The following is a 12751-nucleotide window of genomic DNA, read 5'->3' on the forward strand; positions in this document are numbered from 1 at the left end:
CCATACACTCGGCTAGATCCTGTTCGATAATTCACCCCTTTTACAGATCTATTAGGTCAAGGGTTTTCTCAATCCAAAGGTTTGTACATATGCCTCAATTTGGTTAGTTACTTCGAGTTCTTTCAGAATCCTTTTACAATATTGTGCTACCACATCTTCCCAAGTTATAACGTATGGAATTAATATTGACCCATAATAATATCAATAAAGAATGTTAACAGAAGAAATGTACAGGCGTTTTAAAAACGCTGGCCTTCTACATGCTTATGAGATACTTAAATCAGCCGGTATAAACACGATTGATAAACTTATACAACTAAAATATACAGATATAAATAAAATTGGAATCGTAAGTTGTTATGAAAGGATGTGTCTTTTTAGGTTTATTCTATATTTTAAAAGAGAATTTTATACTGATCAGATTAAAAATTTAGAGGGTCGAATTGAGACCGAGCAGTTATTGCACAAAAATGTGGATTTACTAGAACCAAGTGATACATTTAGAGATGAGATTCATGATATGGATTTTATTTTAAAAAAACAAGATTTGAATAGTCAATTTAAAATTATGCTAAATTTGGATGGAGTTGAATGTAACCAATCTAAAATGGATGATTGGAACCTCGAATTCAAAAAACAGAGCAAAGATGAAATTTCAAATAACTCTAGTGGAACTCCTGAATGTAAATCGAACTCAAACGATAAATTGAATGATGAGGTTGAAATAAAAAATGTTATAACGACAACAAATGCATATAATACTACTAAATCTGCACACAATAATGAGAAGAAAGGGGACAAATTAAGTTCATTAATAATCAAAAATGAAGAAAAAAATAAATCAGAATCACAATTTTGTGGGTCAGACTTTATTCATACGGATATGGAAAATGTTATTCGCGAGCCATCCAAAAATTCAAATTCGTTTATTGTTTCGGGTGATCATCTTAATATTGATTCGCCAGGTAATAGAAATTCTAAACATCATGACAAAGTATTTAATTTAAAACGAGTTGATTCTAAAACAAAAATCTCAAACGAGACATTAATAAATATAAAAACTGATATTTCAAGTCATAAAAGCAAAGTGAAGTTGTGTGGAGATACAATGAATAAAATAACTGTTTGTGTGCGCAAAAGACCTTTAATAAAAGGCGGAAGAGATATGATTAGTGTAGAAGACAACAAAGTGGTTGTGATAGAGTCAAAGAAGAGGCTCAATCTTACGAAATACATAGAAAAACATATTTTTGATTTTGATCATGTTTTCGACCATGAATCAAAAAACGAGGATGTATATAATAAATTAAAGGGGGTTATCCACCATGTTATGGATGGGGGTAATGGAACATTTATAGCCTACGGTCAGACTGGAACAGGAAAGACACACACAATGTTTCATCCTCAAAATGGCTTGGTTTTTCAAGGAATTGAAGAGTGGTTAAACATTAAAAAGTCGGGTTTTATAAGCTTCTTTGAGATTTATAACGGAGCTGTGTATGATTTACTCGATCTTAGAGAGAAGGTACATTTGAGAGAAAAGGAAGGATGTGTTCACTTCTCAAAACTCAAAGAAAAGCGGTTTAAATCTGTAGCTGAAGGGGTCGACATAATAACATCTGGTATACATGAAAGAAAAACGGGGAAAACTAGTGCAAACAATGAATCCTCAAGGTCTCATGCTATACTAAAAATAAATATGGGTGAAAGCGAAAGAACAAACGATGGAAACTGTTTATTTTTTGTTGATTTGGCTGGTTCTGAAAGAGGTAATGATAGAAAGGATGTTAGCAGACTCACAAGAAATGAAGGGGCTGAAATAAACAAGAGTCTACTAGCATTAAAAGAATGCATTAGAGGAATGGGATCATCTGCGAGGTTTCTTCCCTTCAGGCAAAGTAAATTAACACAAATTTTAAAAAACACATTCACGGGAAATGCAAAAACTGTTTTGCTTGCAACTATTTGTCCGGATGAATCGTTTATAGAACATACATTGAATACTTTGAGATATGCTAATAGAATAAAAGACAGAAAAATTCAAATAACAGGAAATGCAACAATCAATGACATTTCATATGATTTGGATTGCAGTAATCAACCCGATACCGATTCTTTGCGATCAGCAGATATTAATTCCGCTAAAATTAAAAATATTGGCGTAAATGAAAACAAAAAAGAATCATTTGGGGGTGTCGAACCGATGGATGGAAATAATATTTGGAGTGATTCAAGCGATACGGAGTTATGGGAATTTGCACACGAGATGTATGAAATAGATAAGAAGCAGAGGGAATGCAGTGAATTCTATTACAAAATAGAGAGGCTAAGACTTCAATTACTCGCTTATGTCAGAAAAAGCACCAACTATTTTCATTTGGCACACTCGATAGAGCTTATTAAACATGTGACTGAAAAAATTAAGGAACGCGCCAAAGGTATTAAAGATAATAACGATATCTATGATGGGTTGGATTCTTTTAAACTGTATTTTGAAAAGAAAAAATCTACAACCACGAAAGTAATTAAAAAATAAAACTAAAAATCAAAAATATTCATAATTTAAGGTTCAATTTTGCTTTTATTGTTGATTGATTTTTAAAATCACTATTTTAGTCACTGAAGTCATTATTTTTATTATATTTTTAAGTTTCTTAGATATTTGTGAAACGAAGAACTTAAATTAATACAAAATAAGAAGGTTCATTTCGACTTTATTATTGATTAAATCTTTACAACCACTATTTTAGCCAGAAAAATCCTTAGCATTCTTTTTACTTTCGTATGATTAATTCAGTGACTAAGAGGACTTTAAAGCTTTATTAGGAACATTCAATTGTAAAAATGCAATTTTAAATTATATTAAGTACTCTAATGCTCATCAAATACGATGCTGTTTAGAAGTAAAACAATAATTATTTTTTATCGCGTGTCTGAAAATCACCAAAATTACTAAATCGTTCCCTTTTTCTGTTAAATTTAACTAAAAGTGTACCTATCCTGTTAAAATATATTTTTTTATCATCAAAATCTGCTTTTGGTTAAATTAGATCACATCAGCCTGTAAATCATGCAACTAAGAATCTTTTGGCTTATAAAACAGTGCTTTTCGCGACAATTACAATTTATTTAGTAATATATGTAAAATACTAGCATTAGTAATGACAAAAATACAGAACATTAATCTATCATTCAAACCACAGTCGTATATCAAATACTAAAACATAGTAGTTTACAAATATTTTCAAAAAAACGTTGTAATCAAGCAGGTACAAGATTTATATTGAAAAAAGATGGCATTTTATCAATCTATACACAGTTTTTGTTGTGACTTGTTATTTTGATATTTCTTTCTTTCATATATATTTGTTGATTTTGTATCATGAAAAGGCATTGATTAGCCAAATATTAGCCAATCAGGCACATTTTATAGACTTATGCCACAAAAGAAGAAAAAATCTCGACTGAAAGCTTCGAATCTAATGTAATTTCTATATTTGGAATTTTTTATTCTATTAAAATAAAATATTACTAAATTAAAGGCTGAAAATTGACTAGGCCATACAATAATTGGTACTTCCTTTAGAACCTGCGTTTTTGGCTATCTTTTCGATACAAAAACAGAAAAAAACATAAAATTCACCTAAATTATAAATAATTTCATGACAAACAGCACGAGTAAACAAAATAAAAATTAAAAATGTGCCTTGTTTGTTAACTAATAGATGTCAAATTTTTTTAAAAAAACATATTTGTTTAAAACGATCTAACACATTTTTTTAATAATTCAATTCTGGACTTAAATATTGATTTTTTCAGAATCTTTAAGGTTATTGATGACCCATGGGCACTTTATATCTATATTATTATCCCTATAATCTGTTTATTATCTTCTTCGATGCTTATTCGCTATTCAAGAGATATAAGTTCAAGAAGTTTTTTCAAATACTTGGATTTATATTACGCTCGAATGGTATTGTGTGCTAAGTTCTCTAGTAAAATTTATGATATCTTGTTATTACTCCATTCGTACCTCTACAAATGGTTCAATACAATTGATCAAGATAAATGACAACTTTTTTTCTGGTATTGTTTCGAAAAGATGTGTAGTTTTTGGCGGCTGATCGTATTGCGTTAATTACATTTTCGTAAATACTTTCATAAGCTACCTTGATTCTTAGAGTTGGTTTGCGATTTGATAAATAGAAAATCCAGTTTCAAATCCCTAATTCCCATTTCACAAACATGTACATAAAACAAACACTTATTAGATAAAAGAGATTTCAGTTCGTTAAAGGCTGCATTCCATCTACCAGTAAAAAACCGACTCTTCGCTCTTTTATGCGTTCAAATATTTCCTTAATCCATAAACTTTGAATATTTTGTACTTTTATATATATTTTTTTATTCCCTAGAGCCACTAACTTCAACTTTAATGTTCTGCACGCCTTAATTTTAAATTATGTAAATTTTTTTCACATTAATAGATAAATTCTTTCGCAAACTTTTTACTATATACTAACCTTAATAATAGAAGGTTTTCTGTTTGGTTTTAGATTTTTAGGCATTTTTAACAATGCATTCGATTTTAATTGGTAGTAGAATTGATCTATAAAACATTATACCATATAAAGACGCACACAACTGCCGCATTAAAACCGTTAGATTTTTTAGCATAGTTTGACTATATTTTAATTAAACTTAGAATATCAGGATTGACACCTCAATTTATTTTCTATTATTAAGTTTTGAATATTTTCAAGGCTCTTTTTTTTCCCCATACGAAACGTTGCCATTTATAGAAATTTTCAAAAATTTTCTAGGTCTTCTTTTCACCATACGAATTGTTGCCATTTATAGGAATTTTCGATATTTTTTTTTGTTTTTTTAATGATGATTTATGCGTAAAAAAATATAAATTAGTTTATTACAGTATGATATAGTAGTTTTTTGTGATTTTTACGATATTTTTGTATGTATCAAATATATTTATATAAAATTTATACTATCTTTGCATCTATCAAGACACTTGAACTCATCTTAGTTAAGAGAAAAGGAGCAGTTGATTATGATTTATTAGGTAAAGGTATCAAAAGGTGCATCAAGAAGTTGTGCAATATTTTCAATGGCCTGATTACGTCTCAGTATATGGAATTGATAAAAAGTAACTTAACCCATAAATAAAATTGGTTTTTGTATCTATTCTTTTTTTTATCATAAGTCGATATTTTGGGCTAAAAAGAATTAAATAGAGTAAAAATATTTTTATTATTATAATGTTTGTTATCTATCATAAGAATTAAATATTTTTGATAAAAAAAAATGTAAAAATAAATTGAAAAAAATATTTTTAAAAATAAAAAACAATATTATTACCAATTAAAATTATGGACATTAAGCGATAAAGAAGCTAAAAAATAGCTTATCTATTTTAAAAGACATCGATATTTGTTATGGTAATATTAAAGATATTTTAGTTACATATACAATTAAAATTTTTTTATTGCAATATCGAATAAAAAAATAATCAAATTGCACCAGATAGTGATTAAAAAATAGCAAAAATTTAACATTTTAGATCCTAGTCATAAGTCAATAAGCTATTATATATAGAATTATGTTAGAACCGAACAAATTGACAAAGATTGAATTTAAAATTATAAAGATACAAAAAAAATCGAGAATTTTGTTTTATACACTATTAAAAATCAAATTAAATTATTTTGTATATTATAAATTATATATGTTCATAATGCTATTTAAAATATTAATCACATCAAATATTCAATGAACACACTAAGACCATAGATTGAACTAAATGTTTCTATAATGAGATCTATAAAATAAATATCATTATGATACTATGTAAAATTTTTAGTCAAAAAAATTTATCTCTTAAGATATGAATCTTAAATATTAAAAAATCCTTTTTGTTATTATATAATTATTGTAAATCCCAGCTGTTTTTTTTTGTTTTATGCTGGAATTGATCAAAAAATCCATTTTACAACCTTATTGACAGTAAAATTAAGTTTTTTTATCTGCAGCATAATTTTTATTTTTATAATTTTATGGGCTGTGAATCAAATTTAAAAATCAAAGCGGTTATAAATAAGCTAATATTTTTTTTTATCGGTTTACAAAGAAATGTATAATCATCAGCTACTTTAAAAGGCAAATTGAAAAGGTAATATTTCTTTAAATTTTAGTTGTAGAAAGTGTTTGTATATACTTAATTTTACTTAAAATTGTTGTATTAGTTCTTTTCTCCGCTTAAGGGTACTGTAAATATGTGCGTAACATACATTTAAAATTATACGACCTTAAATTTGATGAGTTTTATGCTCAAAGTTAAGTTTAAAAAAAAATTTCTTAAAGAAAAACACGTTTTTACGATATAATTTGAATATTTAAAATTAAACTTTACTATTATAGACACAACATGCAAGAAATTATATACTTGGAATTTTTATGCTTTCTTTTATTGTTTGTAGCAAAAAAACAAAAAAAAAGGTAATAAAAGCAATAAAATTTTTAGAATAATGATTATTTTATTATCGCATGGTTGTTTATACGGATTATTTTGTTTTTTCATATGTTTTTGAGCAATAAAGGCAGGACTGAGAATCTGTTGTTGCAATGATTAAAACAAAAAAATATAATCAACATAATGTGTTAATATAGGGCAATTTAATTTTATTAAGACAAAGCTTAAAAATGATTATGGTTGTGATTTTGAATAATATCTCAAAATATAAAAGATGATGAATAAAAACAACTTTATAAGTATATCTACCATATCTTGCATTGAAACATAAAATACTGCGCAAACAATATTCAAATTATTTGTTTTTTTTTGGTTTTCTTTATAGCGAGTAACTTTTGATAGCTCTAAGACTAGATTAATCAATTTTTTTAGTAGTACTATTTATTTAAATTATAAGTGAGTTTTATCTTCTAATTTTTACACCTTTTCAACAAAATCAAAGCTTTGAATTGCTCTAAGACTAGATCAATCAGTTTATTTTGATAATACCATTTATTTAAATTATAAGTGAGTTTAATCTTATAATTTTTACACCTTTTTAACAAAATCAAAGCTTTGGATGGCTCTATAGAGTAGGTCAATCATATATATTTAAATTATAAGTAAGTTTTATATTTTAATTTTATTACTTTTTAGCAAAATCAAAGCTTTGGATGGCTCTGAAGAGTAAGTCAACTGTAGTATTTAAGTAATGCTATTTATTTATAGATATAATTTTAGTTTTTGTTCTCGATAAATACTTGCTTTATTTCCCTTATGTAAGGGGTATTTATACTAACGGTTATCTTCTCCTTTCTGAAGTATTTTCCAATACCTCACCTACTTTCGAGACCTATTAATTCAAGGATTTTTCACAATCAAGGTTATACATATTTCAGTAATAAATAATTAATTTTAATTGTGAATAATTGTTATATTATTTCACTTTTTTCAACCATGCGAAGCTTTAGATGGCTCTATACTTTAGGGTATGTTAAATATTTTTGATATCAACTATATCACGGCACATCTTATATTAATCTTGTATTTAAATAGCCATTCATTTGATTATCTTCTTAAACCATTGTTTTTTGTACGCACTGCTTTATTTGGTATTTTCACCACCTTTACTTATGCAAAATCTATTTTAAAATACATTTATGTGGGGTGTTAACAATTGGATTAAATAATTCAAAAATGAAGATTTATTTACCCCATTGTATGAACCACACGCTTTCAGAAAAGTATAGACCACAAGTATTATCAGAAGTTCTTGGAAATGAAGAGGTACTTCAAGCACTAAATAATTTGGGTGAAATGGGGACATTGCCACATATGCTATTTTATGGACCACCAGGAACAGGGAAAACAACCTCAATACGCGCTCTTGCCAGTAAAATATATGGTGATTATTACAAATCGAGTGTATTAGAATTAAACGCAAGTGATGAACGAGGAATCGACACAGTAAGAAACACAATAAAAATATTTGCACAAACGCTTTCATTTCAGAATAAGAAAAAGATAATAATTCTTGATGAGGCGGATTCGATGAGTAGAGATGCCCAAAACTGTTTACGAAGGATTATTGAAGATTTTAGCGGAAATGTACGATTTTGTTTGATTGCAAATTATAGTTCAAAAATAATTCCCGCAATTCAATCAAGATGCACGAAGTTTAGATTCTCGCCCGTCAGTGATTCGAAAATACAAAATAAGATTGAATATATTTGTAAGAAAGAGAAAATTGAATACGACAAGTTTGGAATCGAAGCATTGGTAAAAACCTGTGAAGGTGATATGCGAAAACTTATGAATGATATTGAAGGTGTTTCCAATTCGTTTGGAGTTATTAACGAAAAAAATGTGCATATGGTTGGTGGTATTGTTGAAAATTCTATTTTTGAGGAATTTTTTGTGACTCTATGCACTAAAAATTTTGATGAAATTTTGGTGTATGCTAAGGTTTTGAAAGAAAGGTATTCTATTGATTGTGAGAATTTAATTCTTAATTTGTCGGAGATATTGGTTAAAAGTGATCTGGAAAAAAGTATGGATATTTTAAAGATTTTATCGGATATACAATATCGTTTGGCTTTAGGGTGCTCCGAAGAAATTCAACTTAATTCTTTTATTGGGGCTTTTATTATGCATCGGTAAATTGTCAAACCATCAAAAGAGTTAATTTAATAAATTTATCATATTTTTTATTTCTTTAAGGGCCATCTAAAAATCCAGATGATCAACAGCAAATAAGTAGTCTGGGATTTTTATTCTTGTATGGTTAAAATCAATTCATATAATCAATCACTCCTAAAATAATTTTTATTTATTTATGGGTTAATTTTCTTGTTATCGATTTTATCTATTTAGACGTGTTCAGCGTGATGGGAATATTGCACAACTCCTTGATGCATCTTTTGACACCTTTCTCTGATCTATATTCATCAACTGCTCTTCTTCTCTCAAATGAGATGAGTTCAAGTGTCTTGCGGAGTGTGAGAGCTTGCATGTATGCTTCTACTTCGTCCGGTATTTTTAACTCCTTAACATATTTTTTATGATATTTTGTGACCACCCCATCCCAAGTCATCACATATGATTTAGTAAAAATAATGCATTTAATATATTGAAATATCCAGTGAATTGTATATATTATATCTATATACATCCAATTTTATTCATATATGCTATATTGCATTGTAAGAACCAAATGATAGCCTTTCAGCCGGAAAATTTTCTTCACTGTTTTATGACCAGATATAATCTTCATCAAATTTTTGAATTACAATGGCATATAAAAACCAACGCTTTCGGTCATCTTTTTGAATTTAAGGAGGCTTAAAATTGACTCGAAATATAAATATTCAGCTTTAAAAAATCGCGAAAAAACCAATAAATTTATAATGTTCACCTTGAACCCATGAATGCGAAAAAGAAACCAGATATACAACTATTTTTTGCAAATAGGTAGTAAAATATTTTGGATGTCTTTCACAAAATACTTGCTCACATTTTATGATTTAACCACAAGATTTTAATGATATCAAAAGTCAAAACCTATCTTTTAGGTAATGTTTTAATTTTAAATGTATTTATCATTATATTTGAGAAATCTATAGGGTCGAGAAACAGGTAAAGTTACAATGAATGTAAATATCGCGATATTTTTACAAAATTAAACCACGTGTCAAATAAATTGGCGTGTTTATAAGAATTAATAGTTAGCGTTTTTCCTGGATCACAAAACACGATCAATACAATATGTTAATAATTTAAGTTATACGAAAAATCAACACTTTACGTATTTCATTGAGACGGCTGGTTAAAATAATAAAATACACATAAAGAGCTTCTACGAGCCTGCTGTTACAGCTTTTGTATAGAATGTATATAAGATATAAAATAAATTTATCGATATATGAACATATAGTAAAAATAACTGAAATTGCGCGTGTTTCTTAATTATTAAGATATAACACCGATATATTTATATGTTTATATCTTATAGTTAAGGAAAGCACAGTTCCTTATACAATCTAAAATTATTTTACTTCCATTATTTGGGCCATTTATTTTACAATTTGGGTTTAGTAAAATTTTTATATTAATGAACATCACCCGAAAATTTCAAGACTTAGTATTAGTGTTCGCTATAAATTTACCTGTATTTCTTTATTGTTTTTTAAATTTAATATGATCTATTATGATGCTCAAAAATTGTGGATGAGCTCGAAATTATCGCGTATTTCATCAATAACATCTCGAATTCTGCAATGTGTTTTTTTATTTTTGAAATAAAATAGTTTATCCAATTGAAAGAAATCAAATTATATATTATTAAATGTACATTGCTCGTTTTATAATTAATTTTATTTTTTTGTCTACAAGTTTTCGAATTTTTAAATAAATTTTGATTGGAATGAATCAAAACATGATGTTAACATTTAGAATTGTGCAAAACATATTAGAATTGCATTTATTGATGAAATTAGGTATTTATTCTGCAAATTAGAATTTAGGCCTGTTCTATGTACAACAAAAGGGTTATGGAATTTATAAGTTTATTTTTTTTTTATTTTATAGGACATTTAGATTTTATAAAAAGAAAAATTATTCGGTCATTTTATTTATAAAAAGTTGAAATACAAAAAATCCGTCTAAGTGACCAGATTGATAATTATTTCTTATATATCTATTATCAGGTTTGTTTTTTTATATTTTTTGAGGTGGGTTTGATTTGATTTTTTTTCTGATATATTTTTTATAAATTTTTGAAGGATCTCTATATAAGAAACTATTTTATCAAAAATAATCAACTAAAATCTAAAATTTTGAATATCCCTAAATGCCCTAAAATTTTGAATATCCCTAAATGCCAAATTTGCGTATTCTATGCACAAAAGAGATGTACGAAAGTTGACTTTAAAGTACGAAATTTATTAATTGAATAGAACAAGACAGCCCCCAATTATACACTATATTTTAATTTAATCTAAAAGATCAATCAAATATTTCACTCAATGTTAAACATACAAAATGTGTTGATGAACACACTTTATAATTCATGAATGCAATGCAATTACCTATTCATAGCTTTTCGTAACTTTTCGTAATACTGAATGGATCAAATGATTTTTATAAGAATTTATTAATAGATTTTTACATTTAGTTTATTTCTAATAAGTAATTGTTAACTAAGTGAATAGAAGGCAGAAAACTTTATAAGAGATAGTCATTAAATTGGTGAATACCTATTTTATTTTGATATATTATAACTATAGAACAGAGTCAGCCTTAAGATATGTTTAAATAGTTAAAATAATATCCATCTTTTCTAAATTTCTATATTATTTAAGTTTTTACGCTAAAAATTTACAGTTTTACAGAGGTTTAATTTTGTAAAATCAGACTAGAAGATAAATTTTTAGGTATATTAAACTGATTCTATGTTGCATTTATGCTAAAGCCTTTTCTATTTCATATTTATAGCTTATCAAATTTCGGCTTACACGGGGGTTACGTTTTTATATTTTATTAGAAGATCTGACATTTTTAAAGCGAATCTAAAAAGTAACTTTTCATGGATTCTATAGTTTTAAATTTATGCATATAAACAAAATAAATGCTAAAGGCAGCATGTGCTTCAAAATTTAAACCTTTTAAAACGATAAAGTATAGTTTTTATTGATTATTATGTTCATCGTTAAATTTTAAATGACATAAAATGCATAAAGAAAATTTTCTGTTTATTGATCTCCATCATAAAAAAAGGCTTTTTTAAAAATTGTCTTGCGCAAAAACTCAATAAAAGGAGGTGGTTTATACATAAATGAATTATCTATACATTTCATTTTTTGTGTGGTGGTTTAAATGGAGCTCACTATTTTTGTGCATTTTATTGTAATATAATTTACTTTTTGGCCGGTAGGTAAAAATATAATTTGTATATATTTTTTGATAAAAACTATTAGTTCTAAATGCCTTGGAAAAAAAGTTCATAATAGTATTAAATGTTATAAATATTCTAAATTTTAGTTGATTTTATAAATGAAATCGACATTTTTTTATTAAAATTATTGTATTGGGATCTATATAAATCTCCCACACGTGTTTTTTTTCTGGTGGTAATCTATGTTTTGCATGCATCTATTATATATTGTTTCGTGCAAATTTTTATCCCAAACTTCAAAAAACATATAAATCTCCGATCCCTCACCAACACAACACTCTAGAGAATGTAAAAATCTCTTTAAACTTAAACTTCTTGGTTTATATATGCAATCAAAAGCTTTTAAGTAATTTGCCTATAGTTTATCTTTAAAACCATTTTTTTCAAAAGAATAAGTATGGTTATTCAAGCAATACATTTCACGATGTCTATTTCTAGTGTTTTCAAGTATTTTTAATGCGCAATAGAAAGCCTTAGAGGCAAAAATCACATTCGGCCTTGTTTTAATTTCGGTTCTATTTCCAAAAATGTAAAAAAAATACAAGATGTAATAATATGCATGTTATTATAGCTCAAAGTGAATACAGATATTTTTAAAAGATAAAAAAATACGTGTCTTGCATGCTTTTTTTGCTCACTAATAATAAAAGTAGCAACCTAACCCAAATGAAATTTTATATTTCTTTTTTTTACAAAATAATATGTAGTAATTTATTCTTAAATTGATAATAGCATTGAAAATTATGATTTTTAGAATCGATAATGTTCACATT

This window comes from Rhyacophila brunnea, unplaced genomic scaffold (genome assembly GCF_057557595.1).
Source record: "Rhyacophila brunnea isolate RB1 unplaced genomic scaffold, BYU_Rbru_1.0 scaffold_62, whole genome shotgun sequence".
Taxonomy (NCBI): domain Eukaryota; kingdom Metazoa; phylum Arthropoda; class Insecta; order Trichoptera; family Rhyacophilidae; genus Rhyacophila; species Rhyacophila brunnea.